This window comes from Lepus europaeus, chromosome X, assembly GCF_033115175.1.
Source record: "Lepus europaeus isolate LE1 chromosome X, mLepTim1.pri, whole genome shotgun sequence".
Lineage (NCBI taxonomy): Eukaryota > Metazoa > Chordata > Mammalia > Lagomorpha > Leporidae > Lepus > Lepus europaeus.
In genome coordinates, this window is record NC_084850.1 from 34,411,228 (window position 1) to 34,430,625 (window position 19,398).

The following is a 19,398-nucleotide window of genomic DNA, read 5'->3' on the forward strand; positions in this document are numbered from 1 at the left end:
AAATTTGTGCAATGCAGCTAAAATAAAGTTGAATGTAAAAGTATATCCTTCAATACCAATATTAGTACAGAAACAAATTCTGCAAACTAGAATGCAAAATAAAGTAAACTAAAGCTATATAAACAAAGAGTGAAAGACAATACAATAGAAAACATAAAAATGACAAATAAAATAAAACAAGAAATTATTCTTTGAGAAGTCCAATAAAACCTATAAAATTTATACCAGACTAATAAGTTTACAATAAAAGGAAAATCACAAATTACCAATATCACAAATGATAGGTACATTACTACAGATGCCAAAGACAATAATAATAAGTGAATATTATAAACAATTTCATGCCAAAACAGTTGGCATAAGATTAATTTATTAAAGTAGGAAACAATAATAGCCAAATAAAAATATATAAAATATATTGTTCTATATTTAAAGAAAAAATATGAAATGTATCATCAAACTACGTCACTATACATACACACACACACACACACAGCCCACACATTTTGAAGTCAGGATGCTTTCACTGTGGAATTCAACCAGCCACTTAACGAAGAAACAACACAAATTCTACAAGCATTCTTCCTAAAAATTTAAGAAAAGGTGGCACTTCGAACATATGCTATGGGGGTGAGTATTTGATGTAGTGGTTAAGATACCATTTAGGATGCCCATATCCCATATTAAAGTGCCTGAGTTTGAATTCCAGCTCTGCTCCTGATTACAACTTCCTGCAAATGCACACTCTGGAAGGCAGCTGGTGATAGGTCAAGTAATTTGATCCCTACAACTCACATTGGAGACTTGGATCGGGTTCCCAGTTCCCAGCTTCCACCTGGCCCAACCCTAGTTATTACACACATTCCTTTTAATAAACCAGTGTTTGAGAGATATGGGAGTGTGCGCGTGTGTGTGTATTTGTATGTGTATTTGTCTATGTCTCTGTGCCTCTCAGATAAATGAAATAAATGAACATTAAAGATTAAAAAAAAACTTATACATGAAACAATTAACCCATATATAAAAACCAGAAGAATTCTATATACAGTAACTGTGGATCATTTTACTCCTGCAAACTTAGTGGATCATTTTACTCCTGCAAACTTAAAGGCAAAAAATCCGAGCAATAAATAAAATCCCATGTGAGTGTCAGCAACCCAATTGCTAGAACCATTATCCATAACCCCCTTCCTCATAGGGTGCACATTAGCAGGAAGCTGGAATGGGAAGTGTGGTTGAGACTTGGACCAGGCACTCTGATATGGGATGCGGCATCTCATATAATTTCTTAACTACTGTATAGAATAGCTGTCGTGTACATATCTTTGTCTGAATGTTTTGAAAATGGTTATTCTTCTGATCCATGATCAATAATAAATTTCACTTATTTTTTTCAATCATTGTTTTATAGTTGTCAATGTGATATCTTTTCCCTTCTTAGTTAAATTTATTACCATTTTATTTTTTCTGAAGCTATTGTAAATAAAATCCTTTTATTTCATAGTAAATTTTAGTGTGTAGAAAATTCAACTAATTTTTATATATTGGTCATTCTGGTGACAACATCAAGGCCAAATAGCATTGTCACTGAGTCCACAAGAGGATAAGGCCATTTCTGCATCAGTATCTGGAACCCCAGTTGATTAGCCTGCCACCTGGGTACAAACCTGCTTTCTCAAAACAGCCCTCCTCAGGTATTGGGGTCAACACGAATTTTATAACCTCCTACCTCGGCCTCATACCACACCCTGACAAAATCATTTTTGGTCATGGATGGCAGCCAAATTTTAGTTTCTTTACGGGGCAATGAACAAGGTATTCCATATTCTGTCATGTTGCTAATGGCACACCCTGAGATACTTTTGATTAAGAGGTATCTATTTTGTTTGCATTTTGCAACACAAATATTTATGTATTATATAATTGAAGATAAGAAAAAATCATTTTGCCATATATGTTTGTCTATTGAAGTTCTTTCCTGTTGCCAAAATAACACTGTGGAATACCATCATATACTGAAACTGTATAGCATGAGTTGCACAATTTTATTCCTTATAAAAATAATTTTCACAACCCTAGTTCATTTGCATTTCAATATAAATGTCAGAATTACCTTTCTGATTTCTACAAAATTACTACTGGAATTATATTAAGATTTTATTAAAAAATTATATTCAATGCATTAATACATTGTTTAAAATGGGGATATTGAAAATATTAGAACTTTAAATCCATAAAAAACTATACTTCTTTCTTCAGTTTATTTATTTTATTTAAGGTATACAAATTTCTTGTATTTCATATATTCAGATTTAAAAATACAGTGATACTGCCAACCCTACCTCATCCTTATATTTCACCATTTGTTTAAATATTAATTGATAAGTGTTTTACATTTTTGTATACAAATTCTGGTCATAGTCTGTTAGATAAATACTTGGGTACTATGAAGTTTTTTTGTTAGGGCAGCGCTGTGGCATAGCTGGTAAACCGCCACCTGCAATGCCAGCATACCATATGGGCACTGGTTCGCCTCCTGGCTGCTCCACTTCCAATCCAGCTCTCTGCTATGGCCTTGGAAAGTAAGAGAAGAGTGCCCAAGTCCTTGGCCCCTGCACCCGCATTGGAGACCTGGAAGAAGCTCCTGGCTCCTGGCTTTGGATCATCACAGATCCAGCTGTTGTGGCCATCTGGGGAGTAATCAGTGGATGGAAGACCTCTCTATATATCTTTACCTCTCTCTGTGTGTAATTTTGACTTTCAAGTAAATAAATAAATCTTTAAAAAATAATTTCTTTGTGATAATATGTACTTTAATAAATAGTTTCCAGGTTCTTAATTAATAGATTATATAGAAATGTTTGTTTTTTTCCATATTAATCTTGCATGTATTGATCTTAAGTGTTCTAGTATATTTTTGTTATTGTATTCAATTATTTGGGATTTTCTACTAGACAGTTATATTATCTTTGAATAGAGCATGTTTTATTTCTTTTTACTTCATTAAGGCACTGGTTAGGACCTCTAATATGTTAATGAGTAGAGTGGGGAGAACTGTGTTTTTTTCTTTTTTTTACCCTTTCCACCTTAGCCTTTTTCAGCCTTTTACCATTAAATATGGTTTAACAAGTTTTATTGTATATGACCATTATGAAGTTGAAGAAATTTAATTCTATTTCTAACTTGCTTAGAGTTTTTTTTATCATGAAAGTATGTGAAATTTTATCAATTTTTTTCTCTTCTCATTAAGATGATCATCTGATTATTCTTCTATTGACATAGTAAGCTGCATTGATTATTTTCTGAGTATTGAGTAAACTTTCAATTCACAAGAAAATGCTTCAGTTGTCAGTATGTATTATTTTATATACCATTAGATTACATTTGCAAACATAAAACTCTTAGACAAAAACAAAAATACTTTATAACATGTATCTTGAAAATGATTTTTTTGGATAGAACACCAAAAGTACAGGCAACAAAATAAAAAATAAAGAAGTGGGAAGGCATTAAATGAAAATGTTTCTGACACATTCAACAAAATGAAAAAAACTCACAGGAGAAAAATTTGCAAACCATGTGTTTGATAAAGATATCATATTCATACTACATAAAGAACTCATACAATATCTAGGAGTATTATGGTTTCTTGTCTTATACTGAATACAACCTATTGTAAGCAAAGAGACTAGAACTTTCATTTCTGTCCTCCTCCCACACAACACACAATGGTAATTATGTAACCTGACTCTCTTTACTGCAGTTTTCTGTTCTTCTTCACCCTACCATTCCTAATTTTCCCATATTACCTAGACTTTCATTTAGAGCTTTTCTTTCAACTTTCAAGAATAAGGTTTCTGATTGGCTAACATGAAGCACAAAGGCCCATTTCTGGCAAAGCTTTTGTGCCAGATGGTCTTATTGGCTGCTGGCCATCCCACAGAAGGCTATTGTGGTCAATTGATTTTTGACCAAAATGTAAGGGCGATTAAGTAGATAAAGGATATTCTCTCCAATGTATTTGGCTGAATAAATGGATATTCAAATTACCAAATGAAATGAAAACAGGCCATTCCTTACCTTATATACAAAAAATAACTCAAAGTAGATCATAGACTTAAAAAGTAAAATGTCAGACTATATAACTTCTAGAAGACATAGCAGAAGATTTTTGTGAACATAGGTTGGGTGAGATTTCATAGACAAAAAACATAAAATAAATTAATAAAATAAAATAAACTTGGCCGTGATGCGGCATAGTGGATAAAGCTACCATTTGCAATGCCAGCAGCCCATATGGGGACCGGTTTTTGTCCTGGCTGCTCCACTTCCCATCCAACTCCATGCTAATGGCCTAGTAAAAAGCAGAGGAGGATGTCTCAAGTACTTGGGCCCCTGCTACCCACATGGTAGACCCAGAAGAACCTCCTGGCTTTGTCCTGGCTCAGCCCCGGCCATTGTGGTCAACTGAGGAGTGGCCCAGTGGATGGAAGATCTCTTTCCTTCTCTCCCTGTGACTCTGACTTTCAAATAAATAAATAAATATTTTTAAAAAAATAAACAGCTAAATTGAACCTCACCAGAATTAAGAACTTCTACCCATTAAAAGACATTTAAGAGAATGAAAAGTGACAGACTGTGGTAATATCCTTGGAAAAATACATATCTTATAAAGAACTTGTATCTAAATCATATTTTAAACTCATAAAAAGCAGTAAGAAAACAAGCAGCTCAATAAAAATAGTCAAAATGTTTGCACAAATACCAGTAAAGAATATAGATAAATTTCAAATGACACATGAGTAGCTGTTTAATATAATTAGTCATTAAGAAAATAAAAATAAAAGCATAGGCTATGACTTATTAAATGAATTTAGAAAAATGTCACTGGCAATACAAAAGTTTTAGAAAGAATGTGAAGCAACTCTAACACTCATTCATTTGCTTTGAGAATATGAAGTGCTGCAGTTAACTTAGGTAACATTTTGAAAGTTTCTAATAAAGTTAAATACCCAGTAAACATTTGATCCAGGTATTTATGAAAATGAAACAAAAACTTACATTCATATTAAGTCCTGTACATAACTGTTTACAGCAGCTTCGTTCATAATCATAAAAAACTGGAAACAACCCAAGTGTCCTTCAATTAACAGAGAACCATACAATAGAACACCGTTCAACAGCAAAAAAGAGCCAACTATTAACATGTACACTAGTGTGAATGAATCACAAGGGCAGTATGCTGAGTAAAAGAAGCTATATTCAAAAGAATATCTACTGTTCATTTAATTTAACATTTTGCAAAATACAAAGCTATTAAGATAACAAACAGAACAATGATTGCTAGACCTGTAGAGAATTGAGTAGGAAAGGGAATTGGGGAGATTTAAAAGTGTGAAGGAATTCTTATGTATTTATGATGCTGTTGGTTTTATGCCTACACATTTTTCAGAATCTGAAGAACTGTATACTTAAATTGGTAAATTTTACTGTATATAAAGTACGTATTCATTTAAAATGGTACTGAATAGGTACTGTTTATTTTTACACTGCAGAGAAATTCTATCTCTAAGTAAATATTTTCTGTGGCTAAAAAGAAGCACATACAATTATTTCCATAACCTTTGAAATGTGGAAAGATTTAGTTTTACTTTTGATAGTTTTATTATTTGTTTTTTACCATTCCCTGTATTATTAAACACATCTTTTCCCTTAGGTGCTCACAAGCCTTTAATTACAAGTATTTAGTGTTCTCTCATATGAGGTGTTATAGTTGTAGAAAGTAGTATTTTTTCATAAGCTCAGTATTAATTTACATAGTAATAGAAAAATGAGCACCTTAAGATCTACCACATACTGTGAGTTGTTCAATTATTCAAGATTTTATATATCAATGTTCATTCACTAGAATATCACTCTTTTACTTAAAAATGTAATAAAGAGATTGAACTCTTACCAGTTCACACTTGGATCCCAGTGTCAAATTTGCTCTTAACCCATTGGTAGGCCATAGACAAATGTTTTCCTTAGCATTCCAACCTGTAAAATAAATATTTATAAAAGTATTCGTAGAATTCTCGAAGCTAAGTAAAATTTATGAATTACATTTTTATTGAAAAGGCATGTAAGCAGAAATCTGATTATCCTTGCTTCAAATAACGTAGCTGCTATATTACATATTATTACTCTATGTAAGAACAAGTATAATGGTAAAATATTTTTGAATATTAGCAGTTTAGATGTTCCCTCCCATTCCTATGACTCTTATTACAAATATTTAATAATCAAATTAGTTAGCATATTCATTAAAATAGCAATTTTAAATACAAACCAATAACAACCAAACAAAATGCTCCTGTAGCTCTTTTCTCCTCTGAAAATAAAACAACAAGAAATGATTTGTTGTCAATCTACAAACCATAATCTGGAGCCGTCTTTTCTCAGTTGATATGCTAGATTGTTGATAAAGGAAGGCATATTTCTAATTGTCAGGGGGCTTTGAACACATCAGAGGCCAGTAGTCTCCTCGCATAGCCTGGGCAAGCAATCAAGAGAAACACACTGTTGACAGAAACGTAAATTAAGTGAGCTATTCTGTACTGATTTGCATTCCAGCAAAGGTGAACCTACAAAGTGCATATTGGCTCAGAATACTTATAAGAATTCCAATGTTTAATATTTTCTAGACTGGAACAAGTAAGTCCTAGAAAGGCCAGCATAGTCAGAACATGAAATCAGATCTGATGAACATATTTCTGTAGAATGGGTTAATTCTGTCTGCATATTAAAGTCAGTATTCACATGGTATACACAATATGTGGAGTTTTCTCACATTGTATGTCACCTTCCACAAATGAAACCTATTGGCTGAAATATAAGGGAAGTAATATTTTTCAAAAGAAAAGCTATTAACTTAGATTCAAATATTGGCTATATTTCCAAAGAAGTTCATGTCTTAGGTAAGTAATTTTCTGTCTCTGAGCTTTAGTTACCTCATTTGCAAAAATGAAAAGTATAAATAATTAATCTCCAGATGTTTAAAGTTATTTAATCTAATAACTTTCTACAACTTGAGAAAGGAAAAGGATGTATGTGCCACTAATTCTTTCCATTTATCTATCTCCAAACAAATATTAGTCAAGAATCAATTCCCAGTTGTAAAACAATCTTCTTCCTGTCCCAAAGGTCCATTTGGTTGCAGCTTCTGCCTGAGCACAACCACAAATCAAATTCTATGCCTTCATTGCAATTCAGAGCCCATTAGAGAGAGGTACTAGATGAGTAGCCAACCCCTATGCCTGCCATTTTCTTCCCAGTCTTTACTCAACAGTCCCAAAATTTTCAATAGAAAATAGAAATATATGCTTCGTAGTTTAAAAAGATTTGTGGATAATGCAAATCTTTAGTAATTTCATTCAAGCAGATTTCACTAAGCCCAGGTCCACATCAATATAATTTTTAATGTCAGACAAACCTTTCAGAATCTCAATGGTGCCAATGATTCTTGCCAATTCTTTACAAATGATATTTTAACCTACTTTTAAATGTGCCTAAGTTGTCTATAAAATTCAGAAATGGAACAAAACTACCAACTCTTACATAAACAACCTTATTCTACTTAATTGAGCAGCATTTTTCTTTAACAGCAACAAAAAAAACTACATAGGTGAGGATATGCTTCTCAATTCTGATTCTGTTGAAAAGAATAAGGATGTTGGGATAGACTGCTAGATTGAGTTATAGCTCATTGATAAGAAAGACAAAGACCTGTATAGGTTGAATACTCTGTACATAAAATGCTTAGGACCAGAACTGTTTCACAGTTTTTATTTTGTGCCTTTTGGAACAATATATATATATATATATATATATATATATATATACACACACACACACACACATACATATATATGTATGTATACATACATATATAATGTATAATATACATACATATATACATATATAATGTATTATATATATACATACATATATATAATGAAATATCTTAGGGATGCAACTCAAGTTTAAACATGAAATTCATTTAAGTTTCATATAAACTTATACACAAGGCCTGAAGGTAATTTTATACCATACTTTCTATACGCCTGTGTTTTGACTGTGACCTGTCATATAAGGCCAAATGTGGAATTTTCCACTTTTGGTATCATAGGAGTACTCAAAATTTTTAGATTTTGAAAACACATGGGATGCAGGGTTTTCAATCAGGATTTCAATCTATACTGTAAATCTCTCTATTAGGTCATCAGGCAATTAAATGGACAAAGAAAGAGAAGGAGATTATGCTTATCCTAGTGAAATCACTTTCTACACTAAGGAAACATACCATCTAATCAGGTGATGTTGACAGCAGGAATAACCACTTGAGTAATACACTTCAGGAAATAGTGTTCATCTATCGAAATTTCCGGTGGGGCAATGGCACAGATGCACTCATTTTTTCAACTAACCACTTTAACTTGAGGGCACTGGGAATATTCTTTGTTTCAGACAAATACAAGATTGTCTGCCATGTACACTTTCTATAATCTGTTCAACATCAGAATTTCTACTAGGATGCAAATGTTCTTCATCACAGAATTACTAACACGTTTAAAGATGTTGAAAACTACTTGTAAGACTCAAATCACACTTCAGTTACAAGCTATGGAGCTCCCAGGAATTTTTTTCTTCAGTGAGTGTCTTTAAGTTGTTGCTCATTGATCTTAGTGATAAGCATCAAGTTCCATTTCCAGGAATAACAAGGGGGAGGGTGGAGATTGATATTTATCCCTGAGAATTAGCCAAAAATGACTGCATGCACACCTGGCAAATTATGATGATCAGGCCTCTACTGCATGCTTAGGTCTCAATTTTAACTAGGTTCTTTTGAAGCCCAAACAAATCTATATCTCCTGTGGTCCCAAGGACATGCCATATCGAAGTTATATATCTATGGGAGAAACACTAAAAAAACAGCTCAGAGAGAAATTGTTTTCAAATGAACTTTAAATGTTCTTGTTCTTTCCCAAAAGGAGTAGGATGTATGACCCAGAAAGTATTGAATATAGCTGACTTCTCTTGAAATGAGCAGACTGGGAGACAGGGAATAGAAATAGATCTATCCAAAGACATGCAAGGCATTTATGATGGGCGTCTGAGATTATAGAAAGACATAGATACAGGGTATGGGAGGAAGCCTAAATTCCCAAGCAGAACTCATCTAAAGGATAGTTAAAAGTGCTTATTATACCATATATACTTGTACTGAAATGTCACATAGTACCCCAGAAATAAGTACAATTTCAGAGTGAGGGAGGCAGGGTGGGTAAGGTGGTAAGTATCATTATGCTCTTAAAACTCTATATATGAATTACATGAAATTTTTCCCCTTATAAAGAATTAAAGAACAATTTTAAAAAGCCTTTTAAAAATGCAAATGGTGTCTTAGGCAACCAGTGAACATGACAAGAAGGAAATTAACATGAAATGATTGGCAGGTTCACTAACTCATTCAGTTAGAGGAAATGCAGGAATAGTTGATACCCATAAGTTATGGCAGAAAAGTCAGTATACTGACAGATATAAAGAAGATCTCTTTTACATTTTTAGTTTCCTAGTATTTAAGACTCAAGTATCAGAGAATGTAAACTAAAAGCTAAGCATGGGTGTCATCCTAGGAGAGGAGTCAATAAACTTTTACTGTAAATGAATAGATAATAAATCGTTTAGGTTTTATAGGTCATACGATCTCTAACTATTCAACTCTGCCTTTGTGGCACAAAAGCAGCAAAGACAATAGACAAACAAATGGGCACTGTTGTGTTACAAAAAAAAAAAAAAAACTTTATTCACAAAAAACACTTTGAATCCTGTCCTTAAGGGTCTTGGAAATGCTTTGCAGATTATAGAACAACTTTAATTGTTTAAGAGGAAATGGTTCTGATTGTTAAAACTGGAGAATGATAGGAATCAATGTTTTAGGAACAAGACCCAGTTATCATAATTATGATATGAGATCAAGGCTGGTACAACAACAAAGACAACACAATAGTCACAGAATGTTTGCCAATTGCTATGGAAAGTCCTGGGTCCTGTACTAAGGTGATTTATAGAGTTTGGGGCAACTTTGAGCCTACAATTGTGCAAAACCAGAAGGCACAGCAGTAAGAAGGAAGAAAGAAAATACTTTGAACCAGACCAGTTCTAACAAAAAAAGCCTGAGACAGCTCTCTCAATTTGTTCTCTCCAATATACTCTGTATACAGATTTTGCTGAATGCCAATACAGACATATATGTACGTTATGTCCTTAGGAAAGCACAATTTAACTGCTGGAAAAAGCAAAGGAACTAAAATCATATGACTATCAATTCCAAATCCTCTGATTTATACTTGTTATCAGTGTGTTGCACTATAAAATGATAATTGTAATCCCTGACCAACTTTTTTCTCATAGTTTTTTATGAGGATTAAATGAAATCATAGATGTGACATTCCTTGTAAACTATGAAGTTTTAACCTAGCCTGGTTATGATGATCAAATTTATGATAAGCAATATATTGGTGAAGTCATGAAATGCTCTCAATCTCTGTACTCTTGTTAAATAATTAATTTTAGTCTTTTAAAACACTAAATTGTTAGACAACAAGAAAGTGACTTGATAAATTCATCTTAAGGAGTGAATTGTCTTTTTGAATTAATCCAAAAACTTGGCAAATATGGAAATTGAAGCTCAGAGAAGGAAAGGGCCTTACACATTATTATACTAGTAATAGATAGTCACTTTACTAGCATCTTTATAGGTATTAAGCAATAAGGACATGTGTATCAGTAAGTAATATCACACTTGTATGCAAATTCACTGATAAAGTGTTTTAAGAACTGTGAGGAAGAATTTAAGTTAGAGGGTAGAAAAGAAATGATACAAGATAGAGACCTTTCTGCCATGGAGATACCTACCCCATTCTAAATGAAATTTTGTCGTAAACTTAAATATGGTGAAGTCATCTATATTTTCTGTCTGATGTTATTCTCATAACAAGGAGACACCCACTATTTTGTTAAGAACTTGAAATGGTGGTAAATGGGAGATTGTAGTAAGTCGTGATGTGATGCTATTACCTCAAAGACCTCCCCCACCCTGCTATCTACCAGTATTGAAGAAATCAAGAAAATTCTCTGTTTCTACATCTTTTCATTGGTGCCAATTCCTATGCCTTCAGGCTGTTGAGGCAGGTGTTGAAACACAGAGGCAGTGATTGTAGCCTTGGGTGGCCAGCTCTCCCCAGGACCCAAACAATTGTAAAGGCAGTCTGGGACTAGCGAATTAAATCCATCCATCAGCCTCGTTGCACCACACTGAGTAACTGCTTCTGCTGACAACAGTGAGAATTGAGCTCACACAAGGGAAATGGAAATGCAAGGATTGGAGATTTAAAATTAGGTACCATTTCAGGAAACAGTATAGTAAAGAAGAGAACCATTATTCTATCAGATTGTGAAGCCACACTCAGGCTTTGCCTAGAGATATGGCCTCATTTGTCAGGAAAAGTATTGATAGCCTATGAACTTACAAGAAGAAAAAGGGTTGAGAGCTTTTAATGTTTTAGGCAGATGTGAAAGTATTAAGCAGGCCATCTTTGGTACCTCCCAGTACCAAGCAGGCCAGCTTTAATTACCAAGAGCAGCTATCTTGTCTACATACTTGCTGTGCTGTTTAATCTGCAATCCCAGGTGTCCCAGCCTCCCTATTTGTCAGCCTGTTCCATTTTTATGGAGAGGCAAAAGATGTCACTGCAACCAAGCTGGTGATCTATTTCTGAGCTCAGTCTCTGCACATTTATTTTCTCATTACAAGGAGAATCAAAAACAATAATCCTGGGAAATTAATTAATATAAGGCAGTGTGGATGCTTAGCCAAATGCATTGCCTTGCAATCCCTGCTTCTGACCCAGCTAAAAAATTGAGTCAGATACTTCTTCATATTCATTTTCCTCCCAGATGCCAAATCAGTCACATTTCTCCACTTCTCTATGAGACTTCCAGGAAAGTTTCATCCCCATTCTGTTTATGACGGTACATTCTTTCATAAGAAGAGATTCTAAGCCTACTAAATACTACCGCTCCACTCAAACCAAATTCTAAAGGTACTTGCAGCATGCGATACTTGGGTATAAGAAATAGTTCATGCAATATTTTGTGATTTCAGAAGCAAAATTAACAAACCACTTTATCAGATATATCTAATACTATGATGAATCTGCTAATGACTTACATGGGATGCTGTGTTGTTATCTCATTCATTTGTTTACAAAAATTATTGAGACCCTTCTATGTTAGTTCCTTTGTGTCATGCACTGTGCTTGGTGCTGTGAGTACAATAGTGTTATATGATACAATAACTTCTCTGATAGAGCTTGGCACAGAGTGCCCTGAAAATACAGAAGAAAGATACATGTAGCACAACAGTTCTGGAAAACTGAATGTGAAAAGAAAGCACTAACTTGGCAGAAAGTGAAGGCTGAAATACCAAACTCCTTTTTCATGATTCAATAAGGACCAGTACTGACAGAAATTGTGCTATCTGTGACCACTTGTTTCAGGTTTCTATAGTTAAATATAGATTTCATAATCTAGATCATATTTTTCCAAAGGAACTATCTTCAAAAATAGAAACTGCCTCTACATGCACTTTACAACATGGTAGCTACTAACAATTTCTAATTTTACTAAATGTAATTAATTTAAAATTTAATATAGTAGCCACATATAGACTGTGGTTACCATATAGACAGCTAGACAGCACAGGTCTAGATAGCTCTGTTAGGATGGAGAGGTGAAAGGCATATGGATCCTCTATATATGCCAAGTTGAATGAATGAATTGCTACCTTAGTTATAGCACTACTTAATAAATTTTGATCAGCCATTGTACACTCCAGAGGGAAGGATTATGTCTGTTTAAATCACCCATAAGCCTCAGTATCTATAACAGAGTCTGACACATATTAGATGCTCAGTAAATATTGAATGAATGAATGAATGATCAATCTTTAGAATCAAGCAAGATTGCCAGACTGCATTACTTTCACTCTGTTTTTTAGGGAAGCTGTATGACTTTGGAAAATATCTTACAACAGGCAGTTATTTAAAATTTAAGATGTATGTTGCAAATTTGTTTTTCTAGGTTTCAGTCTCCAAGAGTAAAAGTGGCTTGAATTTTCTGGTATCTAAGGTCCATTTCATCTCTAACGCTTTAAGAATCAATGAAATTATATGTGCACTGCAAAAGCTAAACCCAAACCCTACTTTTTATGGTTTTACTGCCAATGCCAATTTTAAGAACTTTCTCTAGTTACACTTGGACTTCTGAGTCTATTGAATCGATCATCCCTTCTTTCATTCCTTTCTTTCATTCTCCAGTCTACCACCATCACTACTAGATTAATCTTTAAATTGAGAAGATATTATATAGGAAATGGAAACACAATTAGAGTTATGGGTAAGTAGAATGATTGAAATCCAAAATCCTGATTATGAAATTCAAAGTCATCTCAATCTGATTTGACCTATTTTCCCAACATTATTTCCCATTAAGCAATTCATGTTTTAAAATAAAACCTAATACATCCTAACATACCTAATATAATAGGATCGCTTACCATGTCAAAATATGGCTAGAATTTTACTTTTCCCACACAGATGTTGTCTCTGTTACTGAGATTTTACCATTTTTGAAACTTGGAATACTAAAGATACATAAATGTCACCTTCTCCAATTAGGCATTTCCTGCTTGTCCACAAATAGCTGAAACAAATTGCTTACTAATATGAGTATACTTCAAAAAGCTCATGGAAAACGGAATGAAAACTAAGTTTATTTTAGTGTAAAAATTTTGAAATCCATGAAAAGAAGTACCATTTTCAAAGTAGAAAAGTGGTAATATTAAAAGTCACATGGCAGTATATTCACATGAGTACTTCTAATGCAGAATCAAAATAGTACAGTTTTTGCAGAAGCAAGAGGGATATCTGCTAGCTATAGCTTGAGGTTCATTCACAGACTTCAAGAGATCTGTGTTAGTATCTATCTTTCTAGGCCTAACTCTAAATTTGTGATTTGTGTTATTCTCCTATAGGATATATAATACATATGAGAAGCATAGAAAAAGTTCATAGAAATTACGTATTATCAAAAATTTTTTTTGATAAACACCTGGTCTGGGCATTTTTATTTGTCATTAAATTTCAGTGGATTTTCCAGAGTTTTTTTTTTTTTTTCATGAAAGCCTATTCCTATAACACACTATGTAAACAGAAAAAAAGGGTTCTGGAGGCAAATAAACTTTATAAATTCTTCATGGGTATAAATCTCTCTGTAACATCTCAGTGTGGGGCTGGCACTGTGGTGTAGCAGGTAAAGTCACTGCCTGCAGTGCTGGCATCCCATATGGGTGCTAGTTCGAATCTTGGCTGCCCCACTTCCTATCCAGCTCCCTGTTCATGCATCTGTGAAAGCAGTGGGAAGTGGTTCAAGTTCTTGGGCTCCTGCACCCATGTGGGAGACCTAGAGGAAGCTCTTGGCTTGTGGCTTCCGATCAGCCCAACTCTGGCCATTGTGGCCATTTGGGGAATGAACCAACAGAAATCTTTAAAAAAAATTCCCAATGTCGGGGCTGGTGCTGTGGAACAGCAAGTTAATGCCCTGGCCTGGAGCGCCGGCATCCCATATGGATGCCGGTTCAAGACCCGGCTGCTCCACTTCCAATCCAGCTCTCTGCTGTGGCCTGGGAAAGCAGTGGAGGACGGCCCAAGTCCTTGGGTCCCTGCACCTATGTGGGAGACCCGGAAGAGGCTCCTGGCTCCTGGCTTCTGTTCAGCTCAGCTCCAAACGCTGCGGCCATATGGGGAGTGAACCAGCGGATGGAAGACCTCTCTCTCTCTCTCTCATTGCCTCTCCTCTCTCTGTGTAACTCTGACCTTCAAATAAATAAATAAATAAATAAATCTTTTTAGAAAACCCCAATGTATAAGACTGCAGGATTTTGGAGAGCTTTTAACAAATTAACAAAATTTATTTAACCAAGACATTTAAAAATTTGAGTAACTATGGATCTTTATTTTTTGCAGTCTGTCTGTTAACATTCTATGGCACATTGCAGTATAATGGAACACCATTTAGGAAGCACAAACAAGATATTCATTTTAAATATATCTGAAGAGAATTGACATTTAGACTCAGTTACTATTCAGACATTCTTGTATTTTATTAATTGATTCCAAACATTTGCAAGATTAAACAATTGCTGTGGCCCTTTTCCAGCCCATTCTGTATTAATATTAGGGGACAGATATGATGAGTTGGGATTATGGAGACAAATGAGATATGGCCACTGCCTGCCAAATCTCTACATTCTGGATGTCTAAAAATTTCCCTGCCAGTTTTCTGAAAACAATGAATTACTGGAAAATATAACACATCCTGCAATTAAATATTGAAAAAAAGACCCAGAATGTTGGCTCAGTACAATGTTGTGTTGGTTTTTGTGGTGGTTGTTTTCTGACATTGTTCTTACAATGATTATATGGTTGAATGGACATAATTTGGGAAAAGGGATTAAAGAATCTGTAACTTAGTACTGTGAAAACAGAAGGGGATATTGACATGGCATGAAGAAGAGAGGGAATGAGATAATCATACCCCTGAGAATTACAAAGCCTCAGTGTGTGTAAAGCATCTAATGGCTCCAAGATGTGATTATCTTCTGGTAACCACACCACCTGGAATTGCATAATTACTATTCTCCAAGTCTCAAAGAAAAAACTGTGTATGCAAAGACAAACAAGTTGGCAGGGCAGTTTGGAAATCATGAGGGCTCTGCTTGAACAGCAGTCAGAGCTGATTCATGCAATTTGGAAAGGAGACCTCAGTGTTCAATAAACATAATAAACATGAAGTTTATTTATTGCTCCAATGTTTCATAAATATTATTTATTTTGGAAGGAGAGCATAACAGCAGAGTAGTAGGGGAACAATTAATACTGTTAGCAAAATAAAATGGAGACTTCCTGAGAAGGGCTGGTAAGGAAGAGTGTGGCTGCATTCTCTAGTGACAGAGCTGTGATCCATTTACACTTAAACTTTTTTATACAAGGCTAATATCTCCAAAATACATTTTATTGGGAGTAGACATTTAGATTAGCAGCTAAGTTGTCCATGTACCATATCAGAGTGCCTGAGTTGGCATTCTAGCTCTGGCTCCTGACTCCAGTTTCCTGTTCATGCAGACCCTGGAGGTAGAGGTGATGGCTCAAGCAAGTGAGCTCCTGCCATGAACATGGGATTGAATTCCTAGTTCCTGGCTCTGGCCCCAGCACAGCCATTGCTGTTATAGTCATTTGTGGGAATGAATTAGTAGATAGAAGTACTCTTTCTGTCTCTTTCTGCCTCTCAAAATCTTAAAAATAAATTAAAAATTATTTATGTCACATTATTATTTTTTTTAATTTTTGACAGGCAGAGTGGACAGTGAGAGAGAGAGACAGAGAGAAAGGTCTTCCTTTGCCGTTGGTTCACCCTCCAATGGCCGCCGCGGTAGGCGCCTGCGGCCGGCGCACCGCGCTGTTCCGATGGCAGGAGCTAGGTGCTTCTCCTGGTCTCCCATGGGGTGCAGGGCCCAAGCACTTGGGCCATCCTCCACTGCACTCCCTGGCCACAGCAGAGAGCTGGCCTGGAAGAGGGGCAACCGGGACAGGATCCGTGCCCTGACTGGGACTAGAACCCGGTGTGCCGGCACCGCAAGGCGGAGGATTAGCCTACTGAGCCACGGCGCCAGCCTATGTCACCTTATTTTACAAAGTCACCCTTTGTACCTTTTTTTCACTGTGTAAGTTAGTCAAGCCAAAGCAGCAGCCCTGAATATCATAAAACTAGGATCGTGTTTACACCTCTGAAAACTGAGGATGTAGTCTTTTTTTTTTTTTTTTTTTTTTTTTTTTTGGGCAGGCAGAGTGGACAGTGAGAGAGAGAGAGAGAGAGAGAGACAGAGAGAAAGGTCTTCCTTTGCTGTTGGTTCACCCTCCAATGGCCGCCGCGGTAGGCGCGCTGCGGCCGGCACACCACGCTGATCCGAAGGCAGGAGCCAGGTGCTTCTCCTGGTCTCCCATGGGGTGCAGGGCCCAAGGACTTGGGCCATCCTCCACTGCACTCCCGGGCCATAGCAGAGAGCTGGCATGGAAGAGGGGCAACCAGGACAGGATCTGGCACCCTGACCAGGGCTAGAACCCGGTGTGCCGGCGCCGCAAGGCAGAGGATTAGCCTGTTGAGCCACGGCACCGGCCAGAGGATGTAGTCTTTAAACAAACAATATATATTATAGTTTTTAGAAATTCATTGCCATTTAGTTATTAGTTCAGCAATTCATTTTCCTTATTTTTTTTTATTATGCTGTATTCATTAAGCCACTTTGGACATTTCAAAACAGACTATCCTCCCTGGAATAAAGGATATCTGATGAGTGTGGAGACTAGTATAATTTATAAAATGAACCAAGAGGGACAGTGTGTGAGGAAAGACACTAAACCACCCAATGAACTTGGCATTAACAGTTGACAACTAAAAGAATATTTGCAAATATTCAGGGAGAAGGAAACATTGCAATTATAAAACTCCTGTACCTTTTTTTATATACACTTTCACTTCTATTCCTTCTCTCTGTATCTGAATTGATGTCCCATGAAATTCTATAATACTCTAGTTTACAGACAGAGACTACATCATGAACTCCAAGAGAATTCTGAATCCCGAGAATTCTACATATTTCCTGTCAGATCTCTTCTTTGAAGAAAACTTCAGCAATGCCATCACTGTTGCTCAAGATTATACTTAATAACTTATAAGAATTTGGCTGTATTTGATTCTACAAAAAGATCTTAGGTTTTATCACAGTAACAAGGTATTATAAACAAATTGATTTTAACTGTTAAAAATTCTTACAATTACACAGGGCTAGTTAAGCTTAAATTTTTTTTTGAAAGACTAAAGTATTAGAAAAATGACCTCCTAGTTTCTACAGAAATAGCCAAGAAAACAAATTCATTTTTCAAATACTTTTGATTCTACCAACTATCAAAAATTATAAAACTAAAGAATACATCTGATAACTGAAAGGGGAAATGCAGCACTGTTTCTTCTATAACAATAATGCTTAAAACAGGGATTACTTCATTTCCCTCCTCCCTGGGACAACTAGGGATCTATACGGATTGCCACTGGCATCTAATAGTTACAGGCCAGAGATATTGCTAAATATTTGACAGTGCACCAGTCCTTTCTCTATGACAACAGCTAAAAATATCTGGCCCAAAATATCAAGAGTGCTTTGGATGAGAAACTCTGATTCAGTGGTTCTTGTATCACTGTTACTTCTTCACAACAATGCACTAAAAATACTGTAATTTGGTTAATAGAATTTTATAATGAGGGAAACAGAATGTAGTGGCAAAAATTCAGACTTAAACGTTTAGATAATAGATTCATATAACTGATTTTCTTTTCTATTGCATATGTGAACTTCATTAAATTACATAAACTTCTCTAAGTCTTCTTTTTCTCTTAAGTAAAGGATTTGAGAACTAGGAAATGGTGCATATGAAAAGGACCTAGAATAGTGCTTGACAAGTATAAAACACTCAGTGCATAGTGTGAATAAATGAATTAAATACTAATTTATTTTTTAAAAATCTATCTTATTTAAAGGTCATGTCATACAATCTGAAAAAGAGAACATGTTAATAAACGTAACGCTAATATTTTTGACACCTTAGAGGAGCCATTTGGAGATACACTGTGGTGATTGTAACAAAGGTCAAGTATTTCCTGAATAGAAGTCAGTCGTTGGTTGTATGAACTGAGGCATTTCTTTCTAACAAGGAAGAAAATACCTTCCTTCAAAGTAAAAAACTTTCTATATACAGGCCACAATTCAAATGAAAAGGATCAAATCAAATTTTTCCTCTATTTATAATGTAGCAAGAATGGGAAACTCAAGGACTAGACAACATTTGATGGATGGGTTCACATGTTATTTGAAAAGCAGTTGATCAGTATGAAATCACAAGTGAACAATTCTAGTGTAGGGTACCTCTTGTGACACAGAGAATGCTTGATGTTTGTCGTTATGTTCCCATACAATTAATTGCCTTTAGAATATAGCTGGAATTGAACAACAGCTGTGGACAAAGTCATTGTAGTAGCACTTTCAAAACTCTTCTCACTACTTGTATTGCCTAATATTTGTTTCCTGTGCCTGTTCATTATGGTAATGTTCACAATCAGTGCAAATATTTTGGGATTCCTATACACCACTAACTACAGATGTTATCAATATCTCATTTGCAA

At 35.2% G+C, this 19,398-nt stretch overlaps 1 pseudogene; it reads left to right on the forward strand.

The window, feature by feature from the left end:
• Nucleotides 1-17,887, forward strand: part of LOC133752549 (MKI67 FHA domain-interacting nucleolar phosphoprotein-like) — a 74,398-nt pseudogene extending 56,511 nt beyond the window's left edge.
• The last annotated feature ends 1,511 nt before the right edge of the window (nucleotides 17,888-19,398 follow it).